The 20,199-nt window shown below is 46.5% G+C and overlaps 1 protein-coding gene across 9 annotated transcripts in view; it reads left to right on the forward strand.

Moving 5' to 3' along the window:
* The window catches only part of CCSER2 (coiled-coil serine rich protein 2), a 223,055-nt gene that overhangs the window by 152,540 nt on the left and 50,316 nt on the right, over nucleotides 1-20,199 (forward strand). The window lies entirely within an intron of this gene.

A 20,199-nucleotide genomic window follows, 5' to 3' on the forward strand; every position in this document is an offset into this window, starting at 1 on the left:
GCATTGAGTACTTCAGCTTTCCCTACATCATCTGTCACTAGGTTACCTCCTTTATCTATTAGGGGCTGCACACCCTCTCTGATCACCTTCTTCTTGTTAACATGCCTGTAGAAACCTTTCTTGTTATCCTTCACATCCTTAGCCAGTCACAATTCCATTTGCGTTTTCGCCTTCCTGATAATCCCCTGGCATTCCTGAGCAGTACATTTAAACTCCTCCCTTGTTATTTGTCCAAGTTTCCACTTTTTGTATGCTTCCTTTTTGTGCTTAAGTTCACCAAGGATTTCTCCTGTAAGCCAATCCAGTCTCCTACCATGTTTTCCTCTCTTGCTACACGTTGGGATGGTTTCTTTCTGTGCCTTCAGTAAGGCTTCTTTAAAATACTGCCAGCTGTCCTGGACTCCTTTCCCCTTCATGTTAGCATCCCAGGGGATTCTGCCCATCAGATCTCTGAGGGAGTCAAAATCTGCTTTTTGGAAGTTCAATGTGTGTATCATGCTACTCTCTTTCCTTCCTTTGGTCAGGATCCTGAAATCTACCATCTCATGATCACTGCTTCCCAGGTTGTCACCCACCTCCACTTCCCCTATTAGTTCCTCCCTGTTTGTGAGCAGAAGGTCAAGCTGCTGGTTGGATCCTTCAGCACTTGTGTCAAGAAGTTATCCCCAATATTCTCCAAAAACTTCCTGGATTGCCTGTCTACTGCCGTATTACTTTCCCAACAGATGTCAGGGTGATTAAAGTCCCCAACGAGAACCAGGGCTTGTGATCTGGCAGCTTTGCTCAGTTGTCACACTATACACTGTGGTCAAGGTCACCAGTGTCTCCAACTCCCTCACGGTGCTCTCGCTACTACAGGAACGCAAGCTCCTATTCTCCGAGTCACTGCCCTCATGATTATCACCATTGTAGCCGACGTTACACTTATTACTACTGTGAATGTCCACACTCCACAGTACAGTGCACTCACCATCCACATCATCTAGACCGGCTCAATCCCACTCTCCACATCATGCGGTCCGGAGCATTCCACCTCCTGATCAAGCTCTGCCAATGCCCATGTATGCTGCACCCTCTACCTCTAGCCACCATGAGGGGGATGTCAGTCTACCCCCCACCCGGGAACAACAGCACATGAACTCCCCCACAGATCAATCATCCTCTTCACCGGACGACTTACCAATCAGTGTGCAGATAAGAAGTATTTTGTTGCCACTAAAGACACAGAATTGTTATTCATGCATTCACAGCCCAATTCAATTGTTATGGATGCCGCACAACAAAGATCGAAGACGGCGCAGGACAGGACCGCGGTACCTGATAAGGATGTGAAACGGCTGGACTTCTTGGGCAGAAGTCTATTCTTCTGCCACAGCAACCCTTAGGATGGCTAATTATGCGGCTCAACTTGCCAGTCATGATTTCGAAAATTACTCCAAGCTTGTCGCCCTCATAGAATACTTGCCGGAGGCTACGAGGTAAATCTTGAAGGTGCAGGAAGGCTACATAGCAGTGCGTACAGTGCTGCAAATCGCCCTCAATATTGCTGACATGGCCTCTCTGACCACAGCAACATCAGTGGTCATACGCTGTGCTTCCTGGCTCCACCTGGCATCCATTCCAAAAGACCTCCAACCAAAGGTCGAGGACTTACCCTTTGATCGTCAGTTGCTGTTTTCCCAGAACACCGATCAGGTCTTTCATTCCAGCAAAGAATCTCACACTATTCTGAGGACACTCGAAATGTATACTCCACCATTGAGGCGCAAGAGATTTGGCTCCTAACATAAAGACCATCTCCTATGCTATTCCCCACTTCAGACCATATGGTTGGCCGAGGCAGAGACAATGACCTCAGTGATGTCACCAACCACCCAATAAGACATCCAACCAACAACACACTCGGCAGCAGGTTTGACGTGTCAGTCGAGGGACTGCGTACTATCACCCTTACAGAGGCTTCTCACAATGCGACCAAGTTATTCCATCATCAGCTGAGACCATACCACCTCTGCTGGTTTGCTATAACCACAGACTGTTGGGTCAGGGAGATCGTCACATCCGGTCTCACTATTCTGTTTTCTACCGAGCCCCCCCTCATGCCTCCTTCCCCATCCCTTTTCAGGGACCCCTCTCACGAACCTCTTCTGCAACAAGAGGTCTCACGCCTACTTACCATTGGGGTGGTAGAGAGGGTACCATATCAATTCAGAAGAAAAGGCTTCTATTCCCGGTACTTCCTCACTCAAAAGAAGTCTGGAAGATGGAGACGGTCATACCTCGGTGTCTTTGTACCTCGGTACCCTCAGTGGTCTGGACTGTCAGTGTCAGTGTCGTCTGATCAGGGTTGTCCTGGCGTGCTCCTGACAGGACCTCTACTCCATCGGGGATGATAAACTTTCAGCTGTGTGCGTAACAATCGGTACTCCCTTTATCTAGAGTGTTAGACCCCGTGCACTTGAGTCAACACAAGAGATCTCTGAGAGGCCCCGGAAACAACAGATGCAGGCAAGGTTTGAAGTCAGTCGAGCAGGTTTATTGTCAAATGCGAAGCTCTACCAGTTGGTAACAGAGATCAGTACAATGTTACACCACTGGGCACTATGGCCCGTGTTGACAAGGTACCAACACCAGGCAGGCCTATTGCCATATATCAGATATTAACAGCAGTTAGTCAAAGTTAAGCTACTGTGCATTCTGTAAGTTTTTAGGCAATGACACCTGCCGTTCACCCTTTGTGGTGTCCTTTTATAGACAGGTACAAACAACTTACATCACTTCTTTACGTACCAGGTTACCACCCTCTGTTGCCTAGTTACCACCCCTCACTTTACGGAAAGGGGGCTTACTTACTATTCTTCATGCTGTCAATTCTGACCTGGTCCTGAACCTAGGTCGGTATGTGCATTAGTTTTTGGGGAGTCTTTGTACCAGGACATTCCTTAAGATGTTCCGTTACTCCCTTTTGGCTTACAGTCTATACTTGGTGCTTCCCTGTGTCCTTCCATGCTTCACCTAACTTACACAATTACACAGTTATTAACAGGGCCTCTTTCTTGGCTCCTCTGTTACTGAACCAAAGTCTTGCTCACTAGATTGCAGGCCTGTTGCTGTTTTCATGTTACAGGCCTCTATTCAGGCCTGCTGACTCCATGTTACTGACCCTCAACTTACAACAGAGACCTATCCTGGACCTTCACAAGCTCAACCGCCACCTGCAAAAACAAAAATTCAAGATGGTCACGTTAGCTGCTATCATTTCAGCCTTAAAGGGGATTGGTTCGTGTCCCTCGATCTCCAGGACGCGTATTTCCACATAACCGTTCACCCGGCCCACAGGAAATTCCTCTGTTTCATACTGGGTGACAAACAACAGTACAGGGTGTTGCTGTTCGGCCTCTCCGCAGCACCAAGAGTGTTCTCCAAAACTCTAGCCATCATAGCTGCCTACCTTCAACATTGCAGCATCACTGTTTTCCCTTATTTGGACAACTGCCTACTGAAGGCCCCTACTGCGGAAGAAGCTACCATGGCAGTCAACACAACCAGAGCAACATTCGAAGCCCTAAGCCTTATTATCAACCTTCTGAAGTCTTCCCTAACTCCTTCTCAGTCTCTCAAGTTCATCGGAGCGAGGCTAGATTCCACAACCGCGGCCGCGTACTTACCTCTTGACAGGTCGCTTACCATCCAAGACCTAGGGAATACTCTACTCACCGCCCCCAAAACACCCATACTCACCTGCCTGAAACTGCTGGGGCACATGGCGGCTGCCACTTATGTGGTGCCCCATGCGAGACTCCATTTGCGGTGCCTGCAACATTGGGTGCTCACGATATATACACCAGGCACACAGAGTGTACGCAAGTCTGTGGTTCTCCCCAAACACATGAAACATTCGTTACCGTGGTGCTCAACCTGAAGAATACCCTAGCAGGTGTCCCCTTTCACAGCCAGAAAACAGCAGTACAAATCGCCAAGGACGTGTCCTTAACCGGTTGGGGAGCCCATATGAACCATTACCGCACTCAGAGACTATGGACGCATCAGGAGTCCCTGCTCCAATTAAACTTTTTAGAGTTGCGGGCGGTGTTCAATGCATGCAAACATTTCCTGCACACAATACGAGGACTCACAGTACAGATCCTCACAGACAACATTTGCACTGTCTACTACATCAATCAGCAGGGCGGTGCCAGATCCTGATCTCTCTGTGCTGAATCCATCCGTTTATGGAATTGGGCTATCCAGCATGGAATCACACTCACTGCTGCATACCTCCCTGGCAAGAAAAATGCCATTGCCGATGCTCTCAGCAGGTCCTTCCCTCTACAGCAGGGGTCTCCAAACTACGGCCCGCGGGCCGGATGCGGCCCGCGAGGCCCTCTCATCCGGCCCGTGGAGACCTTTTTGTCTACGGAAAAAAAATTACGTGAAGAACAATTTGAGAACAAACTTGTCCGATGATAATCTCAGGTCACTGTTGATGTTAGGGACAACAAATCTAAAGCCAGAAATGTCTGCTATTTTGGCATCCAGGAAACAATTTCACCATTCACACTAATACAGGTGTTCATGTGTAGTGTATCAATGTGTTAGTAAATAATAACTGAATAAAATAATATTAAATAAATAATTAAAAACAACATCCATGTTTTGATTGTTTTTTATTTGGACCTCAAGTGTGTAGTCGGCCCCCGAACTGCTGTTTGATAGTTAATGCGGCCCTCGGGCTGAAAAGTTTGGAGACCCCTGCTCTACAGCACAAGTGGGAATTGCTAGACTAAGTAGTCTGCAGCCTCTTCGAACACTGGGGATATCCAGTCATAGACCTTTTTGCCACTCTGCTCCTCGAGAGCAGGCATGGGCACAACTTCTCAGGGGGATGCCTTCCTTATCGATTGGGGAACACACCACTTACTGTACGCTTTTCCCCTGATCCCACTTATTCCACGCGTACTAGAGAAAATAGATACGGATGGGGCGACAGTGCTAATGATAGCACCATTTTGGCCCCGACAGACGTGACTAACCCAGTTAATGCGGATGTCTGCCTCACAGCCATGACGGCTGCCACAGTTACACAGTTTACTGTCGCAGCACCATGGGTCGCTCCTTTACCCTCACATCGACTGATTGCATCTGACTACATGGCTCCTAGCTGGCTCCAAGGTGCTGAAATGACTTGCTCTTGGGCAGTGAGAGACATTTTTATCCATAGTAGGCATCAGACCTCCCAAAAGACCTATCTTGATATATGGCATCGGTTCCAGTTGTGGTGCGAGTCAAGAAACGTCGAACCTCTATCTATATGTATCCAGCAGATTCTCGATTATATTCTTTACCTGAAGTCAAAAGATCTGGTGATGTCCTCACTTAGGGTACACTTGGTAGCAATTTCCACCTTCTGTTCTCCCATCGACAGCAGCTCTGTTTTTGCACATCTGCTGACCAAGAGATTTTTGAAGGGTGTTGCAAACCCTCACAGACCACCTCCAGAGCCTTGGGACGTAGGTCTAGTCCTGGACACGCTGACTTGTCCCCCTTTGAGCCTCTAGCGACATGCGACCTGTACAAGCTCACCATGAAAGTGGCATTCCTGCTTGCCATCACTTCTGCACAACATGTGAGTGAATTGGCAGCACTCTCCGCTGACTCCCCCTATACCTTTATTTACCGACCAGGGAATGACATTTTGCATTCACAGCCTTTCTGCCAAAGGTTAATTCGCCTTTCCATATAAACTAACCTATAAGTTTACCCTCCTTTTACCCAAAATCTCATTCCACCGCAGAGGAGATGCACCTACATATGCTGGATGTGAGGAGAGCGCTTGCCTTTTATCTAGAGAGGAAGCCCTTTTAGAAAATTGCAGCATCTCTTATTGTCTGTAGTGGACCGTTTTAAGGGCCAGCAACTTTCCTCCTTTAATAGAAGGCATTCAGTTGACCTATCTTTCTATTTAGACTTCTAGTATTTGTGTATAAGGACTTTAAAAACTTGTCACTATTTACCTGTCTGCATTACATAATGTGACTGAGTAGGACTTTTTCACGTGTTTGTTTCTCATCAAATCTTACCCATATTTTATCATCTTCCATCTTCTCCTCTTTACTAGGGCATAGAGAATATCTATTAATAGACCCTCCCCATACAGGACGTCTCTGTCTGATCCATGTGCTTCTCCACATCTGTCAGCTTTCCCCCAGCCCTTTTAAAAACCTGCTTTACAGCCTTTTTAATTTAAAATGCCAGCAGTCCCGTTCCATTTTGTTTTAGGTGGAGGCCATCCTTCCTGTATAGGCTCCCGCTTTACCCACAGTTTCCCCAGTTCCTAATAAATCTAAATTCCTTCTTCCTATTCCATCATCTCAATCATACATTGAGACCCTGCAGCTCTGTGTGTCTACCTGGCCCTGTGTGTGGAACTGAAAGAATTTCAGATGGCACTACCATAGAGGTCATGGATTTCAATCTGTTTCTTGACAGCCTAAATTTGGCATCCAGGATCTTATCCTTTCCTACATCATTTGTACCTACATGTACCATGGCCTACATTTCCTCAGCACTACACACAAGTTTATCTACATGTCTTGAGAGATCCACAAACTTTGCACCAGACAGGCAAGTCACCTTTCAGTTCTCCCAGTCATCACAAACTCAAGTGTCTGTGTTTCCAGTTGTTCAATCCCTCATTACAAACACCTGTCTTTTCCTAATAACTAGAGTTCCTTCTGCTGGAGATGTATATTCTCTCTCACTGAGGGTGCCACAACATCATCTAGAAGGAGAGTCCCATCCATGGGATCATTTCCCTCTACTCCAGTTAGATGTTTTTCCCTGAGCCTTTCACCTTCCTCAACACCACAGAGGCTTTCTCACCAGAGGTAGGACCATTCTACTGTGTCCTGGAAATTCTCATCTACGTACCTCTCTGCCTCCTTTAGCTTCTTTAATTCAGCCACCCTGGTCTCCAGAGTCCATACATAAATGCAAACATATGGCACCTGCGCATAGGGCAGGTAATTGTACGTGCTAATCTTCTGCTTGTATTCTCTTTTTACTCCTAGAGCTAATTTCTTTTTTGATAGCTTTTATTTTTTTTAAATCAGGACGTTTTCATTTTAGTTTAATTTAAAGAAGTTTAAAGAATGCTTAATGTATCTAGTTTCCTTCAAAATCCCTGTATCAGTTTCCATGCAAACTTCCCTGCTGGCTACTCCTATTCACTAGCTCCTCTGCTTGCTTTGGAACAGGCTTTTTTAAAGCCCTGACATTCCTGAGTGGCCCTGCCCCTTGGTTAAGGCTCAATGCATGTTAAAGGGATTTACTCTTTTTTTTTGTTTTGTTTTGTTTTGTTTTGTTTTGTTTTGTTTTGTTTTGTTTTGTTTTGTTTAAAGGGATACTGACAAATCTGAATGGTCCAAAATAGATTTGTTTTTTCTTTTCTATTTGGGTTGATCTGCTATGTGTGTTGGTTTTGCTTTATAGAAAAACTTTTTATACTGTTGCCAGGGGTAAGCAATAAAATGGTGGTAGTTCACCAGGATTAATCTCTGGTGGGAGACTGCTGCTATATTTACCTTCACCTCCATAAGTACAGGCAATCTCAGCTCCCATTCACTGGTTGGCAATGGTAATACCTGGCCAACGGGAGCTGTGATCCTGTAAGCGCAGAGGTGCAGGTAAATATGGCAGCATGGGGACCTGCTCGGGACTAAGTGGGGACCAGCCCACAGGCTGGTATTTGCTTGTACCACCTCCAATCTTTTAGATATCATAGAATCATATAGATGGAAAAGACCTCAGGAGGTCATCAAGTCCAGCCCCCTGCCCAAGGCAGGACCAATCTCAACTAAATCAACCCAGCCAAGGCTTTGTCAAGCGGAGACTTAAAAATGTCTAGGGATGGAGATTCCACCACCTCCCTATGTAACCCATTCCAGTGCTTCACCACCCTCCTAGGGAAATAGTTTTTCCTAATATCCAATCTAGACCTTCCACACTGTAACTTGAGACCTTTGCACCTTCTTCTGCCATCTGTCACTACTGTGAACAGCTTGACTCCATCCTCTTTGGAACCTCCCTTCAGAAAGTTGAAGACTGCTATCAAATCCCCTCTCACTCTTCTCTTCTGCAGACGAAACAAACCCAAATCCCTCAGTCTCTCCTTATAGGTCATGTGCTCCAGCTCCCTAATCATTTTGGTTGCCCTCAACTGGACCCTCTCCAATGCGTCCACATCCTTTCTATACTAGGGGGCCCAGAACTGGACACAATATTCCAGATGTGGCCTCACCAGAGCCAAATAAAGGGGAACAATCCACTTCTCTGGATCTGCTGTCAATGCTCCTCCTAATGCACCCTAATATACCATTAGCTTTCTTGGCTACAAGGGCACACTGTTGACTTATATCCAGCTTCTCATCCACTGTAATCCCCAGGTCCTTTTCTGCAGAATGGCTACTTAGCCATTCAGTCCCCAGTCTGTAACAATGCTTGGGATACTTCCGTCCCAAGTGCAGGACTCTACACTTGTCCTTGTTGAACCTCATCAGATTTCTTTTGGGCCAGTCCTCTAATCTGTCCAGATCACTGTGGACCCCTATCCCTGTTGTCCAGTGTATCTACCTTCCCCCCTCCCTCCCCCAGCAATCCATCCACTCATCCAGGTCATTAAAAAAGATGTTGAACAAAACCAGCTCAAGAACCGATCTTTCGGGCACTCAGCTAGAAACCAACCGCCAACCTGACATTGAGCCATTGATCACGACCTGCTGTGCCCGGCCTTCTAGCCATCTTTCTATCCATCTTACCGTCCATTTATCCAATCCTCATTCCCTTAACTTGCTGGCAAGAATATTGTGGGAGACCGTATCAAAAGGTTTGCTGAAGTCAAGGTATATCACATCCACTGACATTCCCATATCCACAAAGCCAGTTACCTCATCATAGAAGCTAATCAGATTTGTCAGGCATGACTTGTCCTTCGTGAATCCATGTTGATTGATCCTGATCACTTTCCCCTCCTCCAAGTGCTGCAAAATGGATTCCTTGAGGATCCCCTCCATGATGTTTCTGGGGACTGAGGTAAGGCTGACTGGTCTGTAGTTCCCTGGATTGTCCTTCCCTTTCTTAAAGATGGGCACAACATTTGCCTTTTTCCAATCATCCGGAATCTCTCCCTATCTCCACAAGTTTTCAAAGATAATAGCCAAAGTCTCCACAATGACATTTGCCAAGTTCCTCAGTACCCTCGGATGCATTAAATCCGGGCCCATGGATTTGTATACATTGAGCTTTTCTAAAGAGTTCCTAACTTATTCTTTACCCACCAAGGTCTGTCAACCTCCTTCCCATACTGTGTTGCCTAGTGCATTTGTCTGGGAGCTGACCTTGTCCGAGGCAAAGAAAGCATTGAGTACTTCAGATTTTCCCACATCATCTGTCACTAGGTTACCTCCCTCATCCAGAAAGGGCCCCACACCCTCTCTGATCACCCTCTTATTGCTAACATGCCTGTAGAAACCTTTGTTACCCTTCACATCCCTTGCTAACTGCAATTCCAACTGCGCTTTCACCTTCCTGATAACTCCCCTGCATTCTCAAGCAATATATTTATACTCCTCCCTAGTCATCTGTCCAAGTTTCCACCAAGGATGTCCCCGGTAAGCCAATCTGGTCGTTTACCATATTTGCTTTTCTTGCTGCTCATTGGGATGGTTTCTTCCTGTGCCTTTAATAAGGCTTCTTTAAATTACTGCCAGCTCTCCTGCACTCCTTTCCCCTTCCCAGGGAATCCTGCCCATCTATTCTCTGAGAGAGTCAAAGTCTGTTTTTCTGAAGTCCAGGGTGTGTATTTTGCTACTCTCCTTTCTTCCTTTGGTCAGGATCCTGACATTTATCACCTCATAATCACTACTTCCCAGGTTGTCACCCACCTCTACTTTCCCTACTAGTTCTTCTCTGTTTGTGAGCAGCAGGTCAAGCTGTCCATGGCCCCTGGTCGGTTCCTTCAGCTCTTGTACCAAGAATTATCCCCAACATTCACCAAAAACTTCCTGGATTGTCTGTGTACTGCTGTATTGGTCTCCCAACAGATGTCAGGGTGATTAAAGTCACCCATGAGAAGCAGGGCCTGTGATCTGGAAGCTTCTCTCAGTTGTCCAAAGAAAGCTTTGTCTATCTCATCCACCTGATCAGGCGGTCTATAACAGACACCAACCACAATATCCCCCCTGTTGCTTCCTCCTCTCAATTTAGCCCATAGACTCTCAACAGTCTTTTCTCCCTCTAAGTGCTCCGAGCAATCATACTGCTCTCTTGCATACAATGCAACTCCTCCTCCTTTTTCCCCCACCTGTTCTTCCTGAACAGTTTATACCCTTCCATGACAGTGCTCCAGTCATGCGAGTCATCCCACCACGTCTTCATTATTCCAATCAAATCATAGTTCTTCTACTGGCTTCTAATTCTTCCTGTTTGTTTCCCAGGCTTCTTGCATTGATGTATAAACAGCTTAGATAACCAGTTCATCGCCCTACCTTCTCTATTTGAATCAGGGTTCCTTCTTTGTTGCTCGTTCCTCCTTGTGACTTTTCCTGATGTCCAACTTCCTCACTTACCTCAGGGCTTTGGTCACCGTCCCCCCCACGAACCTAGTTTAAAGCCCCCCTCACTAGGTTTGCAAGCCTGCCCTCAAAGATGTTCTTTCCTCTCTTGGTTAGGTGGATCCCATCTCTTCCTAACAATCCTTGTGCCCGGAACAGAGTCCCATGTTCAAAGAAACCAAAGCCCTCTCTCCGACACCACCTGCACAACCATGCATTTACTTCCTCAATTTGACGATCCCTACCCGGACCTTTTCCTTCAACTGGAAGGATGGACGAGAACACCACTAGCGCTTCAAACTCCTTGATCCTTCTTCCCAGTGTTACATAATCTGCTGTGACCCAGTCAAGGTCATTCTTGGCCATATCGTTTGTTCCTACATGGAGAAGCAGGAAGGTTTCATCACTTTCAGAAGACTCTCGGTCACATCCTGAATGTGAACTCCCGGGAAGCAGCACACTTCTTGAGATTGCAGGTCTGGATGGCAGATGGATGACTCAATCCCTCTGAGTAGTCTTGAATCCTGAATTATTCCTAAGAAAAGAAAGTGTTGCCTTGTGCTTTCAAAACCAAACCAAATGCAATGAGTAGGTATATGGTTTGCATTGCAATCAGATATCTTTGAGTCCAAGTGTTTCATCCAAAGTAGCATATAGTAGCTGTCTTTACTAAATTGAAATCATATGTACATGTTGTTATTACTAACTAAAAAATTTGCCCCCACAATGTAATGTTAGCTAATCAGCTTGATTAGTTCACTGACAAATAGAGCCCTTCAAATCAGTGGATATCTGTGGATATCCACCATTCATTTTTGCAGAAATTGGAGCAGATACAAGTACTAAAAAGGTTGGGGTGCTCCTGGCAAATGACCTGTAGCTGGGACATGGGTGTTTGTCCCATTCTAACCTGCCAAGTGCTTCTTATGGGGAGCTTCTCCCGCTCTGTCCCCATCCCCCAGCACTTCCCAGTGAGCAGGGTTGGGGTGCTCCTGGAGAGGAGCATGGCTGGGGCATGGGTGCTTGTCCCATTCTCCAATAGGAGCATGTGTCAGGGCAGGGCAGAGCAGGATGGGCGCCCATGTTATGCTTCTAAGAAGCACATGGAATCTTTTTCAGGGGAAAAGGCAATATGCCGCATTTATTGAGAATACAATGGAAAAACAGTTAGCATCTGCTTTATAAAGACAACCCCCCCCCCCACACACACACACACACAAACACACACACAAACGTACGTCTTAAACTTGCGTAAAGTAACCAGTCTGTTACTCACATTAACTTAATGGCCAGGAAAGTTAAATGCGAGGAGAGAGAGCGGGGCTTCTCTCGGTCCAGACCGATACGCCGATGTTGACAAGACGAGACCCAGAGATTCATGCAAGATGCTCCATCTTTTATAGGACTTTTCTCCTATTCAGGTCTATGCATTTTGTTTTCTCAGCTCTTACTCAATCACCATCCGTTCTGCTTAATATATGTTTATCTGAAAGTTAGTCTTTACTATGACCTCAATATGTTGGTGTCTCCTTCCCAGTGTTATTTCAAGGCTATCTTGTTTGTAACAGAGCGCTTGCTCCTTCATACTCCAAGGCCGTCCATATGTCTTCTCAATTTGTGATACCTTGATGCCTCTGAGTCTTCCAGCCCCCTCCCCTCTTTCTCCAACAGACTCTGAAACACTCCCTCTCCCCAGGAACTTATACAGTCAGTTCACACATGGGAAAAGGGACACAATTGTCCATATAAAAAGTATCAACCTAACTCCTGAATACAGAGCTTTGGTTTGTACAGACTTTTAATCATTCATCATATTTTCTTTAGAACATAATCTATATTGTAACTACTACTAAAACCAACAGTGTGGTCATGTTCACTCACAAGGGTCCTGCTGATCTCTTTCTGTCTCGACATCAGATAGACACAAGCAGTTTGCCTGATGCATCTTGATTAAGGGCCTAGAAGACTGTTCTTCACTGCTAACCAGAGAAGGGTGGCTGGCAGTCTTATAGTTGTTTAACATTCCTTTTCATGCTACCCATTAAGAAAATTACATAAAACATTATAAAACTCTGTGGTCTACGCCCAAGCCCTTGCCACACTCATCACCAGGAGTGCCCCAATCCCAGTAAGCGCCAGAGAGTGGGGCAGAGTGAGACAAGCTCCACAGTAGGAGCAGCTGATAGGATAGACCAGGACAAGCACCACACCTTGGCCATGCTCCTCACCAGGAGCATCCCAACCTCACTCTGGTAAGTACCAGGGAGCGGAGCAGAGTAGGAACAACTTGGCAGGGCAGAGCGGAATGAGCACCCGCACTTCGGCTGCACTCCTCTCCAGGTCCCTCACTCCCAAGTAAGCACCAGACAGGGCAGAGCTGGACAAGCACACTGCCCCAGTCATGCTCCTCCACAGGAGTGCCCAAACCTGCTCTTCTGGTGCACAAAGCTGGGCAAGGAAAACACCCAGTCTGATCACACTCCTCGACAGTAGTGCTGCAGGTCCCAGACCATAAACCCCTACTGTGCCTCTAGCCCCAGTTGAAGTACCCTCCCCCCAAGCTGCCACCATTGGGGAATCCAGTTGGCAGCTTCCTTATATTCAGGTCATGGCTCTTGCTGTGCATTTTGCATCACACAGGAGAGATTCTGACAAAGTCAAGCTTCGCCCTCACATTACGTCACTTGCCCTGTGTATTTGCAAAGACACAAGTTGAGCAAGAGCAAGCTCTTGGCCTTTGGGGTGACAAGGTAGTAGGATTCTTTGATGCTTACTGTTACTGAGTGCATAGCAGAAGAATAAGTATGGTGAAGTATGTGTTTACTATGACTGCCTTGTACCATGTCTAGTTCCTCACCTCCACAGTATCTGTATTTTAGGCAATGCACCATATGGCTTGTACCATGGAATTTGCACCTTCGCCTGTATCGTACACTCAATTTATTCCAATTCCACTAATACCATGAGTAAAAAGATCACTTCTTTTAATGAATATTTTTGTTTGCATTGGTGTTGTACATTCGAGAGAGAGAGAGAGAGAGAGAGAGAGAGAGAGAGAATTTTATTTATTTATTTATATGTGTGTGTGTTTATTTTAAACAGCCTAAATGTGTGGAATAAAATATATTAAAACAAGGGATAGTTAAAAGGAGCAGTGTTTACAATATTTAATATGAAATCAAATAAAAAGAAACACTACCCTTGAACTACATGTATCATCCTTTCTAACAACTCAAGCTAGTAAACACCAAAATGCATTTATCCACACATAGCTCAGCTTTAAGATGCTAAACAAATCTGAGTCAACTAGAAATAGCATTTGCAAGGAGAGCACAACTAATATAATATTTGCTGATACTGGAAAGGAGAGTAAAAGGCATTCACTAAGGCTTATACATTTTTTCTGGGGGATGTTTAGGAGCCATTCTCTAAAAACAGATACAAAACTTTCAACTTGTGTGTGTCGTCAACTTAGAGTAGAAGCCGCAGAACAGATTAACACATGACTTCAGGGTTTGTAGACAGAAGCAGGTTTCAAAGAGCTTGCAAATAAGGTTTCATCCTACAAAACTAGTGTTGCACCGAATACCTGCAATTTCTGACTCATAAAAACCAGAACTGTACCACATAGCCAAAAATCTGATCTTAATGCAAGACAATATACCATGTATTAATTAGCAACACGTGATTTTAAAAAAATCATTAAGATCAGTTTTAGATATCTGTAACACACCAAAAAATTTCTGTTTAATGAATCTTTTTTTGTTTTTACCTTAAGCCATTAACACTTATGTAAACGTTGTTTGAAATGTAATCATGCAAATGTCTTCCTGCTCCCCCCCACACACACACGCACCCATGCACCCTGCTTTACCCTCCCTCCCAACCCAGACAGACAGAGAGGACTGCAGCAAGTGAGTCAGGGACACCCTAAACAAACTTCCCCCTGCCTCCACCTCACTTCACAGATGCCAGCATCCACCCACCCTGTTTCCCCTACCTACTCCTGTGCAAACTGTTCCCCTCAGCTCAGCTGGAGATGGGGAAACTTGCAGGCACCAGCAGTCTAGCTGGGAGTCAGGACAGGGGAGACACCACAAAAAAAGAATCTACCCCTGCCCCATCTCACCCCAACATACAGCACAAACAAACTTCCTCTTGACTCCACCACACCTCAGTACCAGCAAGCACCCCCTTCTTTTCTTTCCCACTTACCCAATGCAGTCAGCCCCTTACCTCCCCCTTCCCAGTCCAGGAGGCTTGAGGAGAGTGCTGGGTTTCTGCTTCTCTCTCTCTCTCTCTCTCTCTCTCTCTCCTTGCACAGAAAGGACTCTCCAGACTCCTCTCTTCCCCACCCAGCCACTTATTCCCTTCTGGGCTCCTCCATTTCAAGCACTTAGCAGCTCCTTTTGAAGCTGCTGCTCAGGTAGATGGCCCTCCCTGCCTTCACAGGAACTCTGAATCTCTGAGCAGGGCTCAGAAAACCACTGTGCAGCCACACAGCTTATAGGGAACTTTGGTCAGCAGTGACGGATTCCTTGAATATTCTCAATGTTTGTTTAACATAGATGCCAAACATAGTGAAATGGATTCACATGTGCTAATACCACATTTCACAACGTTAGCTCAGCATACTGCACTTGTGGCAGGAAAAAAAAAGAAAACCAGTCTCCAGTATCATGTGGTTTGGCTCTTCTTCGAGTGCTTGCTCATGTCCATTCTGATTAGGTGTACGCGCGCCGTGTGCACGGATTCCGGAGCTTTTTTCCCTTAGCAGTATCCATAGGGCCAGCAGGGAGCCCCCTGGAGTGGCGCCGGTATACTGGTGCATATATACCCCTGCTGGCCCTTCCACCTCTCAGTTCCTTCCAACTCCTTGATTTATACAGTTGAAAGAAAACCAAGTTAACAAGATTAAAAGAAAGGCAAAACTTCACATGATTAGTATAAGGCTAATCAAGTATCTTCATTTCCACATCAAGCACACAGCAATCTCCTGTCCATATCTCCCTGGTTATCTCAATTGCTTTCTGCCTAACACCTAATGTTCCTTTTCCTATTATCCCAGGCCCACGTGGCTAGCACTCTGATCTGCATACCTACAAACAACATTAACATATTTTCCTCTTTCCTGTTCAGAGACAGTGTTCCTTCAATTTATTCAATTATTACAGCATAATTCATCTTTCTTTTACAATATAATTCTTTCTACTTTCACAATCCCTCCTTTTGGTCATGCCACACCTATGACCAACAATTACTGGGTTCCACACATTAACTGTTTTTTGTGTGTCTGTTCATCAGTGATATTTAAAATCATCAGATTAGCACTCTGGTTATGGATAGCTAGCTGTGTGACATCTTGCACAATTTTGGATACAACAGGAGATTAACTGAAAACATACAAAAATCATTAAGATCCCAAATAGGATAGTCAGGGCTCCCTGAAACAACCAGTTTCCTATGCCAGAGAAATTGAACAAGTTACTTAGCCATTTCCACAGGGAACTTGGCTCTTCGTGGGGAAGGTATGCAATCTGTTCCAAGTGGCTAGCGCGATCTATTACATCATTGGTGTTGTCAGGTAAATATATACAACATTATTTTCCAATGAGAGCACAGGTCCCTCCTTTTGCTGCCTGCACTATATCCAATGCCTGATGGTTTTGGAGGGCCAGCTGTTGGATCGCTCCTGTTTCTTTGGCCAGGGCCCTTAAACTTTCTCTGGTTTCATTTGCCATGATTTCACTACTGCTTGTAACCTCAGGAGCCTTTTTGCATGATATATTACTCCCCCAGATGGGATAAAGGAACTACCAATAGCCTCTTCCCAAGGTAAGGGACTTATGTAATTCACATACCATTGGGCATTTGACAAGTCCCTACTTTTTCACCTAAAATTACGGAAGCATTCTCATGGGAAGGACTCTAACACTCGGAATTGTGGGAAGAGTTGGGTGGGATAACAGATATCTGACCAGTTAAACTGCTAACGTGGTATAGGCTTTTGTCCCACAGACCCAATGATGCCCTATCAAAGCCGGGAAGGGTCAGTTGCACCCATTTGCCATTTAGGTGTCTACAAAGGAGCAGTAATATCCCCCGAAGGGCACATGGTAATTCTCCTTATGGGGAATGGTATAATTTGCATGGCATTGAAAGATTGTACTGTTCTCACTACGGTGGCTGTAGGAGGAGCATGAGAGTGATTTCCCTGTTTGATCCCAGGTTGAGAAAAAAATTCATATCCCCATACGCGGTCCGCCATTCTCCAATCTTGTTTGAATAATCCCATACACGATTGGTTACAGTATACTGGAGACAACTGCTCCTCCCCAGATTCAGCCCCGTCCCATTACACACCCAGCACCAGTGACCTTTTCCCTCCACCACACTTATCTATTTAGATACATTTATTCCCACTGCTTCCCAAGTGTCATTACTGTTCCATGTCTTGTTAAACGGATGAGGTCCTCTGGTGAGGCCTGGAGAATTAAGTGGGATTGTCAAAACAGGAACACCAGCTGTGAGTGGGCTGGGATGCGGCTGCAGACCCAGCAATTAGACATATTAAGGGTCTGAACGATCCATACTTGCTGGGGGATACAATAATTGTCATTGTAGATTCCCCAGACCTTAGGACACCAGTGGCCGAGGAACAGGCACCACAAAAGGCACATATTGAAGGCAAGACCCTTTTGGTTCTGACAACCTCAACTGAGGGAACTGCAGTCACAATTTTATGTCCACCAGGCAGCAGGTGCTAGGCTCGCTACTGCTTCTTCCTGGGCCTTGCTTTTGGTCGTCATCTGCTTCTGGCAACCTTTACGCGAACATAGGTTGTAAGGTATTGCAGGCTGTTCCTCTACGTCTTCTTCTGGAATCAAAATTGACCCTGTGTGGTTCTGAGGCTGGGGGTGGTGGGGGTGGTGAAGCATGTATCCACACTGTGAAGCATGTATCCACACTGCAGTGCCGGATAGCTTAACAGCTGTCTGGGTAGTGAGCAGCACCTGATGCGGGCCCTTCCATCAGGACTCCAAGGCATGTTTTCAATGGTGGTGTCGTACGTAGACCCAATCATCTGTCTCGAGGGCGTGGCAGGCGTCAGAGGTGGGTTCGGTCGGCCAGGTGGCTTGAACCTGTGAATGGAAGTGACTTACAGCTTGCATTAGTCCCTTGAAATACTGAAGGAGTGTACTGTGAGTCAAGTTCAAGTCTGTGACTGGAGTAATGGTAGCCATTGTTCGCATAGGGCGCCCCATAACAATTTCAAAAGGACTTAATTTATGTCTTCGGGATGGGGTGGATCGAATTTCCATAACGGCCAACGGTAAGGCCACTGGCCAGCTTAACCCTGTAGAGTCACAAATTTTTGCAAGCTTATTTTTTTAGCACACCATTTCGTTTTTCAACTGCACCTGCGCTCTGTGGGTGGTAAGGACAGTGCAGCAGATGTGTGACATGTAATACACGATCCAGGTGCTGAACAAGTTGAATAGACAGAGTGGCAGGAATTCCTTTGGCAGGCATAATATGATTTAACAAACATTTGGCAACAGACAGCGAATCAGCTTTGTGACAAGGAAAGGCTTCAATCCAACCCAAAAATAAGCATACCATAACCAAAATGAATCCATATTGTTGACACTTAGGCATTTGTACAAAATCAAGCTGCCAATGCAAGAATGGTGTTTGGGGCAGGCTCCGGAACCCTTGCTACCTTTACAGGTTTGCCAACATTGTAGCTTTGGCAAGTGGCACAGGCGGCACAGTGGCAGGCTGCAAAAGAGCTGAAATTTGGGGCCCACCATCCTGCCTTAGTTACAGCAGAGACCATCCCCTCCATTCCAACATGCGAAAAACCATGAAGTAGGGCAGCCAGAGATGGGTAGAGTGAAAAGGGGGCCACAAAGGCACCAGTAGGCGAGCGCCAAAGGGAATCAGGGTGTAGAGAGCAACCTTGGGTGACCCAGGAGTCTTTTTCTGCTTCTGGGGCAGAGTCTTGGAGCAGGGCGAGGTCAGAAAGGGTCGGCGGTGGTACAGAAACAGAAAGGGAACCGAGAAACTCATCTGGGGAAGGATCTATGGCAGCAGCAAGTTTAGCAGCAGCAGCAGCAAATGCATTACCCTTAGCAACATCAGTATCTGCTGTGGAGTGGCCAGGGCACTTAACAATAGCTAAGGCAGATGGGGGGTAAAACTGCATACAGGAGAGCAACAATGTAGGGGCCATTCTTGATAGGGGTACCAGCAGAGGTAAGGAAACCCCGAGCTTGCAAGAGGGTGCCAAAGTCATGTACAACCCCAAAAGCATATCGAGAATCAGTATAAATGGTGGCAAAGCGTCCCTCAGCCAGAAAGCAAGCATGGGTTAGGGCAACTAGTTCAGCAACTTGTGCTGAGGTCACAGAAGGTAAAGGCACAGCTTCTAGGGTTTCAGAGAGTGATACCACAGAGTATCCTGCAAGGAGACGACCTTGGCTGTCTCGAAAGCAGGAACCGTCAGTGAATAACACAGAGTCGGAGTTAGAGAGAGGGACATCAGAAAGGTTGGGGCGCGGGACAGTGACAGCAGAGACAGTTGCTAGGCAGTCGTGGGGTTTACCGTCATCAGACAGAGGAAGGAAAGTGACAGTGTTCAATTGAGAACAGTGCTTTATGATGATATGCGAAGCCAAAAGCAGTAAAAGTTCGTACCTAGTTAGGTTGGCAGAGGAAAGGTGAGCTGTATTACGTTGTAGCAGGAGAGTTTCTACAGAGTGAGGGACCATGAGAGAAAGAGGAGAGCGGAGGACAAGGGAATCAGACATTTCAACTAGGCATGCCGCGGCAGCCACAGCATGCAGGCAGGGGGTAAACACTGGGCAACAGGATCCAAGGTGGCAGAGAAATAAGCCACTGGACGATTTTTGTCACCATGCTCCTGAGTAAGAACCCTAAGTGCACAACCAGATTGCTTGTGGCAGAAAAGAGTAAAAGGCTTACAGTACAGGCAGTCCCCAGGTTACGTACAAGATAGGGACTGTAGGTTGTTCTTAAGTTGAATTTGTATGTAAGTCGGAACTGGTACATATTGTACCCCAGGTGTCCCCGATTCAGCCGCTGCTGAAACTGACCAGCGGCTGACTACAGGAAGCCCGAGGCAGAGCTGCTTTGCCCCAGGCTTCCTGGAATCAGCCGCTGATCAGTTTCAGCAGCAGCTGACTTGGGGACACTTGGGGTAGAGCAGCTGGGGTGCTGCCAGGTTGGTCCCCGCAGCGCCGAGGTGCGGCGCTGCAGGGACCAACCCGGCAGCGCCCCAGCTGCTTTGTCCCAGGTGTCCAGATTCAGCCACTGTTGAAACTGACCAGCAGTGGCTGAATCGGATACGCTTGGGGCAGAGCAGCTGGAGTGCTGCTGGGTTGGTCTGGTAGCGCTGACCCTTGGCGCAGCGGGACCAACCCAGCAGCACCCCAGCTGCTCTTGGGGACACCTGGGGAAGAGCAGCTGGGGTGCTGCTGGGTTGGTCCAGTAGTGCCGCACCTCGGCGCTGTGGGACCAACCCAGCAGCCCCCCAGCTGCTCTACCCCAGGCATCCTGATTCAGC

The sequence above is a fragment of the Pelodiscus sinensis genome, chromosome 8 (assembly GCF_052426305.1).
Source record: "Pelodiscus sinensis isolate ZL-2025 chromosome 8, ASM5242630v1, whole genome shotgun sequence".
NCBI classification, from domain to species: domain Eukaryota; kingdom Metazoa; phylum Chordata; order Testudines; family Trionychidae; genus Pelodiscus; species Pelodiscus sinensis.